Below are 18,152 nucleotides of genomic sequence, written 5' to 3'. Positions count from 1 at the left end.
CAGTATGTATATGGAAGCTTTACAGAAATAATACAGGATATTTCACGAAGTGATCTCTACTCAGTTCTTGTTGCTTTGGATTTGAATGCATCTGCTGGTTGATATTAAAAGACAGAGGTGTTTTTGATGGTCATAAATAATCATGCTGTGACGTACTGGTGATAATGACTGTCACACATTCAGAGATGACAGCTATACCCTCCTCCTGATCTTCCTACATAATCCCCCATCCAGAATTGCTGCCCATATGGTGCTCAGTAACTCAGGAGACATCCATTTCACATTTCATCTTCATCAACGCTTTCACAGTTTCAAAATATAAAAGGTTCTTTGGGTCATACAACATGGGTTTGTTTTGACTTTGGAGGCCTCTTATTTGAGCAACCATGTTATATTGCACCATTGTGTCAGAGCTTGTGTTTCTGGACACTTCAAATATGTTCCTGTATTTAAAAATCTTCTTGAAGAAGAAGATAAACAGATTTATGATCTGGGAGGCAAAACCAAAAGATAAAACCATTCTACTTCTGTTTCTGGTATATTGGCTTCCCTAACACTGTGACAGCTGATTCAGTAATAGCATTATGTTTTATATATTTTTCCTGTATTAAGCAAAGGTATCAGGAATAGCTTGTCTTATTTTTGGTTTCTGGAAACTATATGAAAACAGAACTTGTGATAAAACTTACAGGGCTTAAGACCTTTAAAGATGCATTACAAGGAATACAGCAGTGCCATCTGATACGCAGGCAAAAGGATAATACACCTTGTATAAATCTACATCAGTCAGAAAACAGTGACCTGTAGGTTATCTCAGCCCTTGGAGTCATTGGGTCAATGATAAGCCAGGGGGCTGGTAGGATAAACCCGCTGTCGTGTCTTAGATTGCTATCTTTGCTGCTGTCTCAATCAAAGCAACCATTGATAAATCCAAGCCAAGAGCACAGTTAGATGATGGCAGGAACAAAATGTAAATTCAGACATGTAACAAAAAATAAACATCTTCTGTTACACGTTTATATATTCATAAAAAAGAACCAATACTCTTTTCCTAAATAAAAAAAGGAAGGTTTTACCCATTAACCATTACAGTTGGAAGTGTAATATAACCTCAGTGTTTCTCTTTTTCAAAAGAGGTAAATGTCCATTCATACAATGGACTGATTGGATTCACAGTCACAAAACTTAAATATTGCTGCTGTCCTTCTGAAACATCGTAACTCCATATTTATTGCCATAAATTATTATTAGTTTCCCTTTATCTTTGTCACTGGGTTTGCAATTATACAATCAGTAAAAGTATTAAAAAGTGCTTGTCAACTTTTACAACACAGCATTTAATCATTTTAAAAGTTGAGGGTTATTTAAATTTCTTAAAAAAGTGAATTTGGACATCTAGAAATTACATAAATCATTTGTATTCATCCATCACAATATTGCAATTTTTTTCAGTGAACAGATAATGTGGCTAATCAGGACAATCTCCAATTTTATTTTCACTTTCAGATCAAAGCCCAGTTATCTATGTACTCACGGATAGACACTGCACAGATGTTTGACAATCCCTTTTCCATTATGAATTACATAAATTACCTTTACCAAATTTCAGATTTACTACTGCATGTCATTATGCTACAAAGTCCCTCCCTCAAACATGACAGCTTGTTAAAATGGGAGCTGGTATCATAAAAAAAGACATGTAGTCCTGTCTGACAGTTACAGATGGCATCTGCCTTTGTGACATTTTGTGATATGAAATCTTGTCCCTGTAGAGCTGACATATGGAGACACTGCACATATTGTTGCTCATTCTTTCTGTCTTCTTAAGGCTATCTTCAGACAACAGTTTTGAAAAAAAATCTTAATTCCTAATAGGTTGGAATTCGGCACAGAAGGGAGAAAAAATAGAATCTGTTGTCCCTGGCTGAGTTGTCATGGAAACAGCATTTGCAGTGCTCTTTCCTGTCTGAGGAACAGGATGCTGTTTAGCATGTGTGATCTGTAGATATTGATGTAATCGAATCACTTCCATGTCACCCATACAAGTCATAAACACATCTAAACAACTCATTGGTTTGATCTCGCAACCCTGAAAACGTGGAAGTGCTAGCTGTGTTAGTTACAGAACATTCTAATTTGTGCCGAAGTTCAACTAGTGTATGCCGCCTCAACACTGCATGAGTTACTATGGCAACCACTTCCGTGTGATGATTACTCAGCTCATGCATAAGAGATTCTCCATTGTGCAAGGGTTTTCTTGTGCTTTATGTAACCGAGTGAGTTGTGATGGAAACCAGATATATTATTTTTAAAAGCAGAGAAATTAAAAAACAAATTGAACTTTTCTTTCCATTCATCTATTTTATAGAATACATACACTATGAATGTTCCATTTATCTATTCATATCTATTTATAACTGTTAAAAAGAAAACAGCTCTAAAATGATCCATGCTTTGCAGATTTATTAAAAAACAACTAGTAAACAAAAAAGCAAAAATGCTGTCTATCTGTCCGTGGCATACAGTATTCAAAACATGTTTCTTTTGTTTGAGCAGACCAACATGGCTAACTTTTGACTCAACCCGGGGTAGGGGGGTGGGGTGTGAGGGCTTGAGGTAATTTTTTTCAATTTTCTCTACTAGCCACCACAAATTACGCACTGTGATGAAGTCATAGGTGGCACAGTGGATTAAGGCTGTGTCAAAATCGTCCCCACTTGTTCAGTAGTCAGGGCACTGATCAGGGAGTCAGCCTTTTTAAGGGCCGTCTCATTCGCAGAATCCTTCCAGTGCACTGAAACGATAAGGTTACTCGCGTAACCCCGGTTCCCTGTGATAAGGGGAACAAGCATTGTGTTTAGCATCACTACTGTTTTATCCGATACTGAAGCCTATTGGTTAACGTCTGTGAAAATCACAGAAAAAAATTGTGTTTGGGCCCAGCATTTTGGACAGTAACGTGAGCAACCTTATCGCTCCCCTGCGATACAGTTCACTTCGCATTGCGTTTAGCAAAGCTATGGTAATCATATCCCATCACACAGACTTGAAAAATGCGTGCAACCAAGAGATTGGGAACTCGTATGGGCCCTAAAATCCGAGCAGCTCAGGCTCACCAGAGCTCACCATATGTGCACTTACACGGCAGTATAACCAAATAATATAAGCGCATACAGGGGCTCATAACATTTAGTGTCAAAGCCCATATCGGGTAGATAAGATATGCGCTTGCAGGATAGTCACATTCAGACTGTAAAATCTGGTGAAGGTGGAAGGCAAGGACCAACCTGCCGCCGCGCAAATGTCTATTATAGATATCCCCGTAGACCATGCCCAAGAGGAAGCCATACATCTGGTAGAGTGGGCTTTCAACCCTTAAGGACACAACAAATTCAGGGATTCGTAAATGGGGCATCCACAATCTATTTGGTAGTCGCTGTTTCGGGATTGGCAAACCAAACGAGCGGTCAAACAAGGGGCTCTAGCCTCGATTATAGTTTTTAAAACTCCCCTCGGGAACCTTGCCAAGGTTGATTTTGAACCCCAATTTCTTCAAATGCCCTAGGACAGCAGACCTGTTCCTGGATATCTCTTATTCCGACTAGACTAGATTAACCCAGTCATCTAGATAATTCAGAATATGGATGCCCGCCTGTCTCATGGGGGAAAACGCAGCATCTGCACATTTGGTAAATGTTTGCGCGGCAAGAGTAACCCCGAAGGGAAGGACTATGTATTGGTAAGCAGTCCCCTCAAACGCAAATTTCAAGAGCGGTTTGTGGCAGGGCACTATCGGGATGTGAAAATAAGCGTCTTTCAGATCCAACGATATAAACCTATCCCCGGGGCGAATTAGGGCCATAATCCGTTTGGCTGTGAACATTTTGTACGACCGTCTCATAAGCGAGCGACTCAAAATACATACGTGTAGAATGGGTCTCAGGCTGCCGTCTTTCTTCGGGATGAGGAAATAGCGGCTGTAAAACCCTAACTCGCTGTGAGCAGTGGGAACTTTTTCCACAGCATCTTTCTCTAGCAGGGCTTGCACTTCTGAATGCTGATTTTTGCTTGTAAAGGCATTATTCTCGGAGGCAGCAGCGGGTGCGCATAGCATGTGGGCGCACCTATAACCTACAGCATTTGGACCATGTCCAGCGCCCTGATGAAAACAGAGGACTGGGGAGCACGGAATCTTTGGGGGCGGCCAGCCGGGGCGAAACTTAACCCCTTTCTCCTCTTTGAGTTCCACGCCTCAGGTATTCTGAGTCGGCACAGGGACCTCTTACCCTGGGAAGACTGGCACACCTAGGCGGATGGGAGCGCTTCAGATCAGGCTCCACTCTCTGCTGGGGCCCTGGCGAAGTGGCAGACGTTGCTGCTGTGGCGGCAGTTTTGAACGGCTGGTATCAGTAGAAGGACCCACCCTCTTTGGAAGGAAGTAATGCATCGCCTGAGACGACTTCTGTGCTTCGGTGAAGCGCTGGGTGAAGCCATCGACAACAGAGCCAAACAGACCAGCCGGGGATACGGGAGAATCGAGGAGGGCCACAAGGTCAGTGTCCTTGATGTCCGTCAGATTTAACCGTTAGTTGCATTCCAACACCACCAGGCTGGCCATGGCTCGTCCGACTGCTTGGTCCATATCACGGAGAAGCTTTGCCTGGAAAACTTGGAGCACCACCATCATATGGAGGGCAGAAGTAGTTCGGCTGTTGGCGGAGTTAGATTTCGCTGTCAAGGCAGATGTCAGACGGCACGGTTTGGACAGGTGGCTGGGTCTCTCTTTCCAACCGCTGGCTGATGATGGGCAGAGGTGTGCAGCTATGGATGCTACAGAGGTGGGAGCATTGTATAGCCTTTGTCACCAGTACCATCAACCAAGGAGATCGTGTGAGACAGAGCTGTGGGCGTGGGTAGAGTGGGGGGCGCGCCATGATCTAGTCAGCTCTTGGTGAACCTCTGGAAAGAAGAGAGCACATCTCTGGCGGGGAGGCTGCTGAAGGCGCCCTGGCTGCAGGAACCACTCGTCCAGGCAGCTGTGTTCCGTCTCGATCAGAGACGAGCAGTCGATGCCGAGCTCCGCAACCAGTTTGGAAAGGATACTTCAACCAGCATTTAAAAAATAATGTCAGAGAGATGTTGTTTTTTCCAGTTGTTGATTAATACCAATGTCCAAATGAGAAGGGAGCCAGGGTCCTTACCAGTCCCCAGACCCATGTACACGATATGCTGATTCACGATCTCGAGAGCAAGGGAGCTGATCGAGACACGGGGTAAATCATCAGACCATCTCTTCAGAATAGTCAGCAGAAGGAAGTGGATGATCTGCAGTTCCCTAATGTTCGACATTATTCACGCTCACTTACACCCCCCACACAAAAAGCTGTAAAGTTAAATGGTGTGTTTCTCTCTTCAAGAGAGGAGATGTGTGATTCTTGTATGACTGAAGCTATGGAAGAGCATATGACTCACCGCTCCTTATCAACAAATAAAGAAATAAATCTGTAAATTAAAGCTGTACTTTAATTTTTTTTTTCCTTGTCGGTCTTGAGTTTGTATCTATTACAGGCAATGTGCGCAACATGAAGCAAGAATGTAGAGCATGTGGGGATGATTAGTTTTTGCTTGTGTAATCTCATGTTTTTCATAATCAACTCATTGAACTCACTAATCCTTTTTAATTCTGGTTTTGAGAATACTTGGGGCCAAGGGTAAAGCGAGGTGTTAGGTTGATAAACATGGCAGGACCTAAGGCCCATTTCATACATCTGTTCATAACCCATTTCCACACCTGGTCTCTCTCTCTCTCTCACTCAATCCATCTGTCTATATGAAACATAATATTGCCTCGAGGCATGATCACAAATATGACTTTCAAAGCCTCATTAACTAAAGAAAACATCTTAATGTCCAAGCAAAATAAATCAAATAATAACTTTATCACGGTTTAGCCTGAAGGTTTCTGCTCACTTAATTCATTTTTCAAATGTTGTGATGTTGTCTGCTTGCTAAGAGAAAGCTTACATAGCAAATTAACACACAAAATTACAGGAATTGCTGACCGATTTTAAAAACAGATACTGTTACACAATTGTAATGTAAAAAGCTTCAATTTCTCAACCAATATTGCTGTGTTGACAATGCCTGAAACTGTGACACGAGTTAACACTATGATAGCACTAAATATCTATGAATGTACTTTCCAGCAGAGAGACATTGGAGAGAAAGATTGATTAAAACTCACCCCCGAGGAGGCTGCTTTGATTCGCAGTAGTATGAGTAACATTGTTTTTTCTGTGTGTTAATGCTCAGATATGTTGTTGTTGTAATATTGGCTGTGTAACGGAGCAGTTTGGAACATTATTGTTTATCTGGAACCAGTGTGCTGCTTGTATATACTCGTGTCGTCTACGCTTCTTTTATTAATTTGCATTATTATTTGCGTGGTCTAAGCTATAAGAAAGCTAAGCATTACATGCCTGCATTGCAGAGCACGTTTGAGGGCAGATGGAGCTAACGGTAAATAGCAATGCTGTTAAAGGATCTTCACAGCGCATTTCGTGAATACATTATATCCTTTGGCAAAGAAGCGAAAAGCTGTCGAAATCTTAGCCCTCTGTCAGCAACCGTAGTGCTTCGAAATGGAGGGGTGGAGCAAGTCGTTGGTTGCAATTTGCAACTTCACCTATAGATGCCGCTACAATCTCCACATAGCTTCTTTTAAATGTAAAAATGTTGACTGAGCAATAAACTAAATTAAGTTTAAGGCCCTACAAATTATTGACTGAATAAAAAAAAATATATTAAATAATAAAATAACAATAGCAAATATCAAACTTGCTATAAGATAAATTAAAATGAATATGAAACCTAAAACATATAAAAATAAAAGTTTATTCAAAATATGAATAAAACAACAATAAAACTGGAAACAATAATTACTCTAAAGAAAATGTACTTTTTAAAATTTGATTTGATATAATTTGAAAATTTGATTTGATAAACTGTACAATACAAAAGACAAATACTGATTTACTATAATGTTTATAATTGTGTGCTTCGGGAAAGAACTTATTTTGATCTTAACAACACATACCCGAACAATGCATTTTCTTACATTGACACTCAGCATAATGGACCAAACCAAAGAAGGTAAGAGGTCTCTAATAATCTCTATCTTTCTGACAGCCTTTCTCATATGCCACTGAAAATCATCCTGGGGTAGCACGTGACATATGGTGGACATGGTGAGAGAGAATGGTGCCAAAGAAGAACAGAAGGGCAGTCCCCTGGCAGGGAATTATGAACTGTACCCAGACGCAGAGAGTTAGATTGCCGGGGCTTAAAGTATTTTACAACTTGGTAAGTGCGATTCATGCTAGCAGGAAGCATTACAAAATAACAATGATCAATGGCTGTGGTACGTTATACTTCAGCTCTTCCACTTGTCGACAGGAAGAAATAATACAAACAGGGGATACCACATGTTATTCTTAAATTGGCACCTTACAAACTAATTTGTGGACGACTGTGAATGCAATCCAGCATTAAAACTTGATGCAATTTAACTGCAAGGCCTCCAATGCTCAGTTTCCTTCCTCACCACATGCAAAGATGGCAGATCTTTCCTCAGATGAAACTTTAGATGAGGGCATTTGGAGGTTGCCAATACTCGTCATGTGGGCAGCTGCAGGGATGGACACATGTTAGTGTATGGGGCTGTTAAGAGGGAAAGGGCAAGCAGTTCACTCCCCCCTCCCCCACCACTATGCCACCACATGTGGCGCCCTTCTCAGTGGGCTTCTCGTTTGTTGACGAGCACATTATTAATCCTGATGTCGAATTGATAGCTACCGCTGAGCCTGTTAGCAGCATCCATGTCTGTGCTGGTTGCAGAGCTTTCCGGAGAGAGGAAATAAAAAGCCACAATGACCCCTAGGGGCCCTACATTGAGCAGAATGCATTATTAATGAAGTAAAAAATGTGGGTGCTTTCTTTTGTTTGGCAAAAAAAAAACAGGCCATCAAATATCCTGGTTTTCATTGTGCTGGAATCACAGTAAATCTTGAGCGTTTTGTTGGGGCTCAGAAAGATCCGTCCTTGTGTCAACTGTATCAATTTTCAAATGTTTGGATAGCCAAACAATTGTAGATTATGTGGAGATTTAGAGGAAAAACTGTTTGGAAACATTCATTTTATAATTATTAAAGGTGCCAAAACCGATTTGTGAACCTAACAGAGACCAAACAGAGAGTGTAAAAGCGTTACAGTGGATCCATGCTTTTCCTAGTAATTGCACAGCCAGGACTATGTGCATATACTCGTTTTAAAGGGTGTTTATGGACCGTTATTTTAGTAAGTATTAAGTAGATGCAACTGAAAAATGTCTGATTTGTTTAACATGTGTAACATTTGTACAGTATGTAGTTCTATGAGTATTTATTAAATATTGTTACATAGTACAGAGCAAAAGAGACTTGGAGAAAAGAACATGCTGAAAAAAGCTGTTGGCACTTGTCATCATTTAGACCTTTGTACCCAGTTTGCTCTTTTTATAGCACCTTGCAAATCCTAACTCAATGTCATTTCATTTTCACTCATTCTAGCTATTGAGTGTCCTCTTGCCCTATTACAGTCTCCTACTGCTGCTTGAGTTCAAAAGCATCTGGCACTGTTCCTGTACTGTTAAATCTCTGGAGATTCATCCTTATTTGTCTCTTTTTTTGCCCCACATGCTCCTCTGTCTGTCTGTGTTCTTGATCAGAGATGGTCTGCACAATCATTGTTGCCATTACATGCTCAGCTGGGTTAGGATTGCCTGTAGCGAGCAAAGTAGGGAACCAAACATGGACACCGAGGAGCTCTCTGCTCAGACCTTATGCAGTGTGCTTATTTGTATGTGTTTGTATCAGTTTATTGTTAGTTCATTTCATCAGCCTTCAATTTCTATCTTTTTTAATCACATGCAAAATCACACATGTGCAAATTAAAGAACATTACAAAGCATTTCCTGAGGGAAATCACAGCAACGGGTTATGGAATCAAAAATGGAACCATCTCCACTCATACTATTTTCATTAATGTTGTTCACATCTCAACAGGTTTATATCTTTAATGTCAAAGTAAAAATAATGAATTTGGGGCTTATTGTTATTTATCATTTATTTTTCAATAAAAGAAGAGGCCATTTAACTTAGTAGCCAAATAGACACATTTGCTATATAATGAGCACAAAGCTTCATATTTCCTGTCATCCTCAATTTCCTGAAGGAAAATATCTTTCTCAAAAACACAAACATCCTTGGATGCAACGATATGTAAATTTTGCCCAATAACGATAAGCGATGAATATTAAACATTGGATTACAGTTGATAGAGGAAATGGCAAAAAGTGGACAATTTTGCTTTATTTGAAAACATTGACTGCATGAAAACAATGAAACCACTAGTTCCCTTTTTCCCCCCTAAAAAAGCATGTACCAAGCCTACTTTTCACTAGTTATTTTACCTTCAAACTTTTCTGGTATATTTTTTATTAATAAACAAATGATAGACGTTCTTCCAGAGGAACCCATAAAATTTTTCTTAATAGCCACATGTCTAAAAGGTCTCAAGACAGAATGCATTAAGACAGCAGTCTGATTCAAACAATATGCTTTTGAAAGTGACCTATTTGTCAGGTATGGTGACCGATACCCGAAATGTGACCACTGCTTTTAACCCATCTAGTGAGTAGTGAAAAACATGTACACCCAGAGCAGTGGGCAGCCATCACTGCAGCGTCCGGAAGCAAAGAGGGGTAAGGTGCCTTGCTCAAGGGCACCTCAATCGTTACCTGCCGGTCCTGAGGATGGAACCGGCAACCTTATGGTCACGAGTCTGACTCTCTAACCATTAGGCCACGATTGCCACACCTTTGTTCCTATAATTTACAAATTTGGAAATATTGAATCTACATACTGTACTTACTGTACATCAACAATGTTTTGCTTATAGCAGTTAGTGAACGATCACGGCAGAAAGGTAGTACTGTACTGTATTTAACTCTGAGAAGAGTTAATTTATCAGCCAAAATTGTATTATCGGCTCATACGATTACACAAAAAAATGACCATTTATTGGGGGGTACTAATAGGGCTGATAATTTATTGTGTAACCATGTGTGTGTGTTTAACAGGAGTAGAATAAATAAAGGCATCTTATCTTGACCTTGATAAACAGTGAAGTGCAGTAAGTGGATGGCTTCTCTCTCTTTAGAAAATTGTAGACGTGAAAATATGAAAATATTTAGAATACTAGTCAATTTATGAGTTTTACTGCAATTCTTAATAATTACTTTTTGACACTCAACCAATCCAAAATATCTGATTACAATCTTTGGTCCTTATCTTCTGCATCTGTTATAGTGTTATCAAAGCATACACGCGCTTCATGCATATAATCACACATCAACATACAGAGATCCACATGTGTTACAATGGGAAAGTTCATCACGTGTCTAATGCGCATGGGAAACGTGCTAACATTCTCTCTCAGCGGCATGCAATTACTTTCTGCTTTCATTTATTTATAAATTATAAATTTACTTCGTATCAATTTCCATTTTCTCGGCACATCCAAAAATGTTCTCTTTGAATATCATTTAAGGAGACACTTTAAAAGTCTCTGATCATATTTTTGATCTTTGCATGATTTTATTTAGCATCCCACATGCACCAAACGAAAGGGGCTAGTAATACTTTATCAGAGAGTCTATGTTTCTCTTTTTTTATTTAGACATTAAAACAGGACATTAATAAGAATATACAGGTAGAGATGGAATTGTTTGTGGAGGGTGCTTACCCTAGCCTAATGTGCAGGTTATTATTAAAAAACAAATATTCATGAACAAAACATTTGAGAATGTTAAATGAATGCTCACGTTCAGGGCTTGTGTAAGTCACGTTTTACGTAAGTCAGTGTTATTGATACTAAAAGAACACGGTGTACATGTTGTTAAAAGTGTCTGCTGAAGCACATGATATTAAAGGTGGACACATTGATCAACACATGAAGTCTTCTTAAATGACGGCTACTACACAGATTTGACAATGGGACATTTTTCTTACATTTTTCCTTATGGCTACACCATTGGAGTTGTTAGTTTGATGCGACATGAATCAAATTTTGTATAAATATTCCTTGCTGTTCGCGAACCAATGAGTCTAACACTATATTGATTTAACCATGCAAACCCTTATGTCGGTTCCTGTATCTTTCCCATCCTCACTCATTTTGAGCCATAGATCAGACCAGACGGAAATGGTTTGTGAGGCAAAATGTGAATGTGGAGGTCACTTAACATTCTGCTGCTCAGATAAATCTTGGCTACCGGGCTCTCTCAGCTGAAACACAAGCGTTATTGGAAGTCTCTGGGTCTAATTAAGGCTAAAACGAACGGGAGGATCAGACAAGTTGAGGGACTAAATTAGGGCTGTGAAAAAGAGTATGTTACTAATGTATCACTGTACTCTACCCCAGAGGTGGTGAATTAGGTTCAATGTCCTGTTTAGACTGTCTTCTAGCAATATTTTTATACTTTTCACCAAAATAAGCAATTCTAGTCTTAAATTGAGGATTTTATAGGCAGAATTGAAAAAAGCTGATTCAAGTGTCTGGTTAACAGTGGTGGAGTGATGTCTGTGTGGAGGTGCTATCCTCCATCCTCCATAGCCTAGTAATAAAAACGGACCCGCGGCATATAAATTGTGTCTTGCACAGATTTTATGGGCACATTTGTGCAATAACCTGATTTGCATAACTCCGATAGTGACTGCTCGTAGAGTACAAAATAAAATAAACAGTGCCATCAGTGGACACAACTCATTCTTTGTGAATTCCTCCAAAATATTTTTAAAGCCTCAGTAAGAATTGTCAAATTAAGTTTACACTTGAAAGGACGCATTCTGTATTTCTCTCACTTCTTCTCCAACTGTAAGCATCAATTTTTATAATTAATTACCTTTAATTAACCGGACTCTCATTACTTAATTGAGCATGCTGGGCAAAATGGAGGTAATCTGGAGGTAATGGGGATGCATGGCATTCTCTGACATTTAATCCAAATTATCATGTAAAGCCACTTAGTAATGTTGCTCCACTGAAATAGCATTTTTGCATTTCAGTCACACGAAACATCTATCTTTCGCCAAGGAAGGACTTAATGGCCGTCTCACAAACCAATTCTTAGTTGGCTTGAAAGTGTGAGCATTGTGTAAACTTTAACCTTCAAAGAAACTGTCACACCATTCAAATATAAGTATGACTTAATGTACACTCTGGTTATCCTTTCCCCTTGAACACCTCTTTTGAGTTCTCTGACAAATGAAACACTCAGAGGACCTGTGGACCACGAAAACAGAAGAGACCGTGCGAGGCCTCAAGTGCGGAGAATGGGTCAGTCACTCTAAATTTAGCATTAGCTACATATTCACAGTTTGCATTAAGGTGCACGATACTGCAGCTGCAGTGCAGCTAACTTTTTCTAGGACAGTCTAACCATAAAACAGGGTCAAACAAAATAGCTATTAAAATCCGCTATCACACAGTAAAAAATACAGTATGGTAGCTTTTTTAAAGAAAATACTTTGGCGTGTAAGGGGTCATAATGGAATATCCCAATTCCCAAACATATGATATATATTGGGCAACATGTATGAAAGGGATGAGTCAAATCTTTCACACATATTTTACTTAAGCAAGTATAGATTTGGATCTAAACCATAAGTCTTTTGGGAAGAGATGTAGCTATCAGTTTATCATCTAATGCTCAATGTGAAATGTATAAATTTGATTTTTTTGTTAAAATACCTCCCTTCTTGCCTAGCTTGATAAATGGTAAGCCATAACTAAGGCACGAGTGTTTTCGAGTTTTGCCATTTTATTTACTGATGCTAGTTATGGCACATAAATGACATACTTCATAGTTTTATGTACCTCATCTCTGAGTTTTTTTTGTACATAAACTTGTTGTTGGACACTCCATAAACCAAAGTACAACCTTAAATATATATATACTCTTTAATTTCCCAGTGCTGCGATAACTCAGGTCACAGAAAGGAAAAAAAAATATTAACTAAACTCAAAACAGAGATCAGAAAGTTCTTATGGCTCCATGACACCCACCAGAGTCAAATAGGATCCTCAGCAAAATAAAAAGCAAGAGGCTAAAATGATATTAACAAGTCACTACACGGAAACCATTACAGCAATAAAGACGAGACCTGAGATTAAGCCGAATTCAATGCATCCTACCAGAAACATCAACACTTTGCCTACTCACTACGAAACACTTACAAGTTTTCAAAGCATGCATGTGAAAATTAGCTCCGAACAAAAATAAAGAAATAAATATTAAGCCGAAAGCACCAAGACGAGATGTATTCTAATAGTTCAACTCAGAAATTATTTAATGTGAGCAATTTTCAGCTGAGATGATCAAGCATCTTGTGTATTTTCAGTACATTGTTGTTTGTGTGGTGTTAACATGGTTTCCTACCAGACTGAGGTGAAGAAGCAGGATAGGCATCTGCAGTTCAGTCTTTTCAATAAGTCTAAAAGACAAAAAAGATTCAATAAATCTAAAAGATAAATTCAGTCCATAAACGAAGAGCACAAACACAAATATAAACAGAACAGCACCATAAAGACATACCTTAACACAGTTAGTGTGGGAAAACAGAGAAAGAACTTTAACATAATAAGACAACAACAGGAAGTCAGCTATAATGCAAAATATAAGATTACAAAATAAAAGACAGAACAAAAGAATAAGAACACAGATCGGCTACCTCAAATTACCATTATGTCTTATAGATTGTAAGATAGGTTTTTTTTTAAGAAATTGACATTGATGAATGAAACTGCACTTTTAAAAATTGAGCTCAGCTGGTCTATTTAATGAAACACAGACTCATTTCTGAATGAAAACGACCAACATCCTTGTTAACCTTTACCTTGACACACCAAAATTGATTAATGCCTCGATTTAAATTGATAATGTAATTTTGTGATTTACAAACTAGCTGTTAGAATTTGCTTTGTATTTAAATACAAACGGAACATATTGTATACTGTATGTTGTAGTGGTGCCTTTATAATAGCCTAAAATATCACCTTAAAATATTTTTATTAATGTGCCTTGGGGATACAAACCAAATGTCATTAATTGTATTACTATAAGTTGCATTTAACCACCAATTTCTATGTTTAAAACAATATGTATTAGAGACCAAAATTCATGTCTGAGGGCATATTTGTGCAATATTTGCTTTTAATAACCACTCCGGTTCACATAACCATTGAATTAGGAGGTGTGTATATAAAATGGACAAAACTCCTGAGGACTTTATTGGACATTTTGGCAAAAAAGCTATATTAGGCATAGCAGGTGGTTTGACTTCGAAATGTTAACATTAAGAAAACCAAAAAGCCTTCAGTAAATAAAGTAAACATTGACTACTATTTAATTTCTTATTATAATATGAATGTTTTGTGTCATATTTTTTCTACATATCTAGTGATTCTCCTGAGCTGTCAAACTTTGGACATGTATTGTGTGAAATTTTTGTGTGTAAGCTTCCGTTTAAATACCAAGAACAATTATGCAACATGAAGCTTTAAACACACTTTTAGTAATATTTTAAAAAAGGTTATTTTTGAAAAAACCTAATTGAACCTCACTACATATAGGGGGAATTGCCCTTAAGTGGGACACTGCCTAATGTGGACAAAAATCTGTGGTGGGGCATGGTTTGTGGGTTTATATATTTTTGCAATATTAGAATGGTATTACTGCAGATGTTTAAAGGAAAGTTCACCTTCAAAATGAAAATTCTGTCATTGTTTGCTCACCGTCTTGTCATTTCAAACCTGTACAACTTTCTTTCTTCACAGAACACAAATGCAGATATTTTGAAGAATGTTGTTAACAACCCTATGCATGCGATGCATGTTGTTGTTGTAGCCTATGTGTTTGTTAAGTAAAGTGAAAAAATAAGAGATCAGTAAAGAAATTTTGAATGTGCATTTTCTGTGCAACTTATTTCTATCATAACAACATCATAAGTTGCTTAATGTCTTCATAATAAATGCATCATATTGTATTATTTGTCTGATGATGTTTAATTGTCCATGTTTCATCCATAACAAAGAGCATTTTACTATTAAATCAAGGAGAGATTGGGCTTTTATCATAGACTTTTCAGTGTCCCACATTAGGAAAACAACTGTTCCACATTAGGAAACTGCTCATTTTCTCAGACAATTTGCACTAAGAGCACTAATATGTCTATCATTTATTTCATGAATGTGTTAGGACACATCCTGGGTATTGTAAAATGGTATTGGTTGTGTATGTAATGTTTTAGCTACACATCTCAATATTTCACAAAATCTGAAATGCAAAAAATGCAATTCACCCTATATACATGTACGTATATATACAGTTGAAAGAAAAAGTATGTGAACCCTTTGGGCTTACTTGGATTTCTTCATAAATTGGTCATAAAATGTGTCTGATCTTCATCTAAGTCACAACAATAGAGAAACACAGTCTGCTTAAACTAATACCCCACAAACATTATTCGTTTTCATGTTCTTATTGAACACAACATGTAAACATTCAAAGTGCAGGGTGGAAAAAGTATGTGAACCTTTGGGTTTAATAACTGGTTGACCCTGCTTTGGCAGCAATAACCTCAACCGAACGTTTCCTATAGTTGCAGATCAGACCTGCACAACGGTCAGGAGAAATTTTGGACCATTCCTCTTTACAAAAGTGTTTCAGTTCAGCAATTTTCTTGGGATGTCTGGTGTGAATCGCTCTCTTGAGGTCATGACACAGCATCTCAATCGTGTTGAGGTCAGGACTCTGACTGGGCCACTCCAGAAGGCATATTTTCTTCTGTTGAAGCCATTCTGTTGTTGATTTACTTCTATTCTTTGGGTCGTTGTCCTGTTGCATCCTCCATCCTCTGTTAAGCTTCAGTTGGCGGACAAATGGTCTTAAGTTTTCCTGCAAAATGTCTTGATAAACTTTGGAATTCATTTTTCCATCGATGACAGTAATCCGTCCAGGGCCTGAGGCAGCAAAGCAGCCCCAAACCATGATGCCCCCTCCACCATATTTCACAGTTGGGATGAGGTTTTCATGTTGGTGTGCTGTGCCTTTTGTTCTCCACACATAGCGTTGTGTGTTCTTTCCAAACAACTCAATTTTGGTTTCATCTGTCCACAGAATGTTTGGCCAGTAGTGCTGTGGAACATCCAGGTGCTCTTTTGCAAACTTCAAACGTGCTGCAATGTTTTTTTTGGCAGCAGTGGCTTCCTCTGTGGTGTCCTCCCATGAAGTCCATTCTTGTTTAATGTTTTCCTTATTGTAGATTTGTCAACAAAAATGTTAGCATGTGCCAGAGATTTCTGTAAGTGTTTAGCTGACACTCTAGGATTCTTCTTCACCTCATTGAGCATTCTGCGCTGTGCTCTTGCAGTCATCTTTACAGGACGACCACGTCTAGGGAGTGTAGCAACAGTGCTGAACTTTCTCCATTTGTAGACAATCTATCTTACCGTGGACACATGGACATCAAGGCTTTTAGATATACTTTTGTAGCCCTTTCCAGCTTTATGCAAGTCAACAATTCTTGATCGTAGGTCTTCTGAGAGCTCTTTTGTGCGAGGCATGGTTCACATCAGACAACGCTTCTTCAGAACAGCAAACTCAAAACTGGTATGTGTTTTTTATTGGACAGGCCAGCTTTAATCAACACATCCAATCTCATCACATTGATTGGACCCCAGGTTGGCTGACTCCTGGCTCCAATTAGCCCTTGGAGAAGTCATTATTCTAGGGTTTCACATACTTTTTCCACCCTGCACTTTGAATGTTTACATGTTGTGTTCAATAAAAACATGAAAACGTATAATGTTTCTGCGGTATTAGTTTAAGCAGACTGTGTTTCTCTATTGTTGTGACTTAGATGAAGATCAGAACACATTTTATGACCAATTTATGAAGAAATCCAAGTAAGCCCAAAGGGTTCACATACTTTTTCTTTCAACTGTATATATATATATATATATATATATATATATATATATATATACCTGTGTTTGAACCATGCTTAATCTGACTGCCCAAAAAATAAATAACAAAACAAAGATATTGAGGGTTCTCAGTACTTCTAGAAATCACATTCAAACATTGACAGTATCTTATTATAGAGAAGCAATAGCCTTACATTCAGTGTAATACTGACAATGGTCATTATGGGAAATAATGCCACAGGGAATCGTATGCAATTGTATTTGGTCTTGTGTTCTTTGAATCAGCAACACGTCATACTGTAAACTGAATGAATGCCCCGACTGTCATGCAAGATTTTCGATTTCTTGGTTTGCATGAAGCTATAAATAAAGCTGTCGTTATGGTAACAAACACTGAGATGAACATTAGTGCAGCTGCAATTTACACAGGACGCTATGCATTAGTTATTGGTCTGATCTGTTTCTTTGCAAGTTCATTGCACATTAAAAAAGCCTGAAGTTTGATGAGAACGATCATTCTGTAGTCCTACATCACATATACAGAATCTTACTAACTTTCAAGCATTATAAAAGAAAACAACAAGAGCATTTTCTTAGCTTGGTATACAACAAAGCCATCTAATAGGATTACTTACGTTCCTTTTTAGACGGGGACTCTAAAATGTATAAATCTACTTGGTCCATTGCATTGTATAGAAGCAGAACACTGCATTGCACCTGTGACATATATGGTAATATAAGTACACTGAGAAAGAATTGGCATTTGATTATAACAAAAGTCTGAATCATGGCTTTAAGGACTAGATGTGGTGCTTTGTAGGTTGAAGACCATTTGACTAGGGGGATGAAGACACTAACAAGCAACTATGTTTTTTCTATGTATCTTTTTCTTCATGGAAATACCTTCTTGAGTCTCCCTATAAATCCATCTTTTAAACTCCTGTTTAAAACAACATAACCTATCTGTAAGCATGAATAAATAGACTATACTCTACATTATACAGTTCACTGATACTCTACACCAGTTCAGTGTGTGGCATCGAGGGTGCCTTGGAATGTCATTTATT

The sequence above is a fragment of the Triplophysa dalaica genome, chromosome 16 (assembly GCF_015846415.1).
Source record: "Triplophysa dalaica isolate WHDGS20190420 chromosome 16, ASM1584641v1, whole genome shotgun sequence".
NCBI classification, from domain to species: domain Eukaryota; kingdom Metazoa; phylum Chordata; class Actinopteri; order Cypriniformes; family Nemacheilidae; genus Triplophysa; species Triplophysa dalaica.
The sequence above is the reverse complement of the archived record's forward strand: the minus strand, read 5'-3'. Positions refer to the sequence as shown.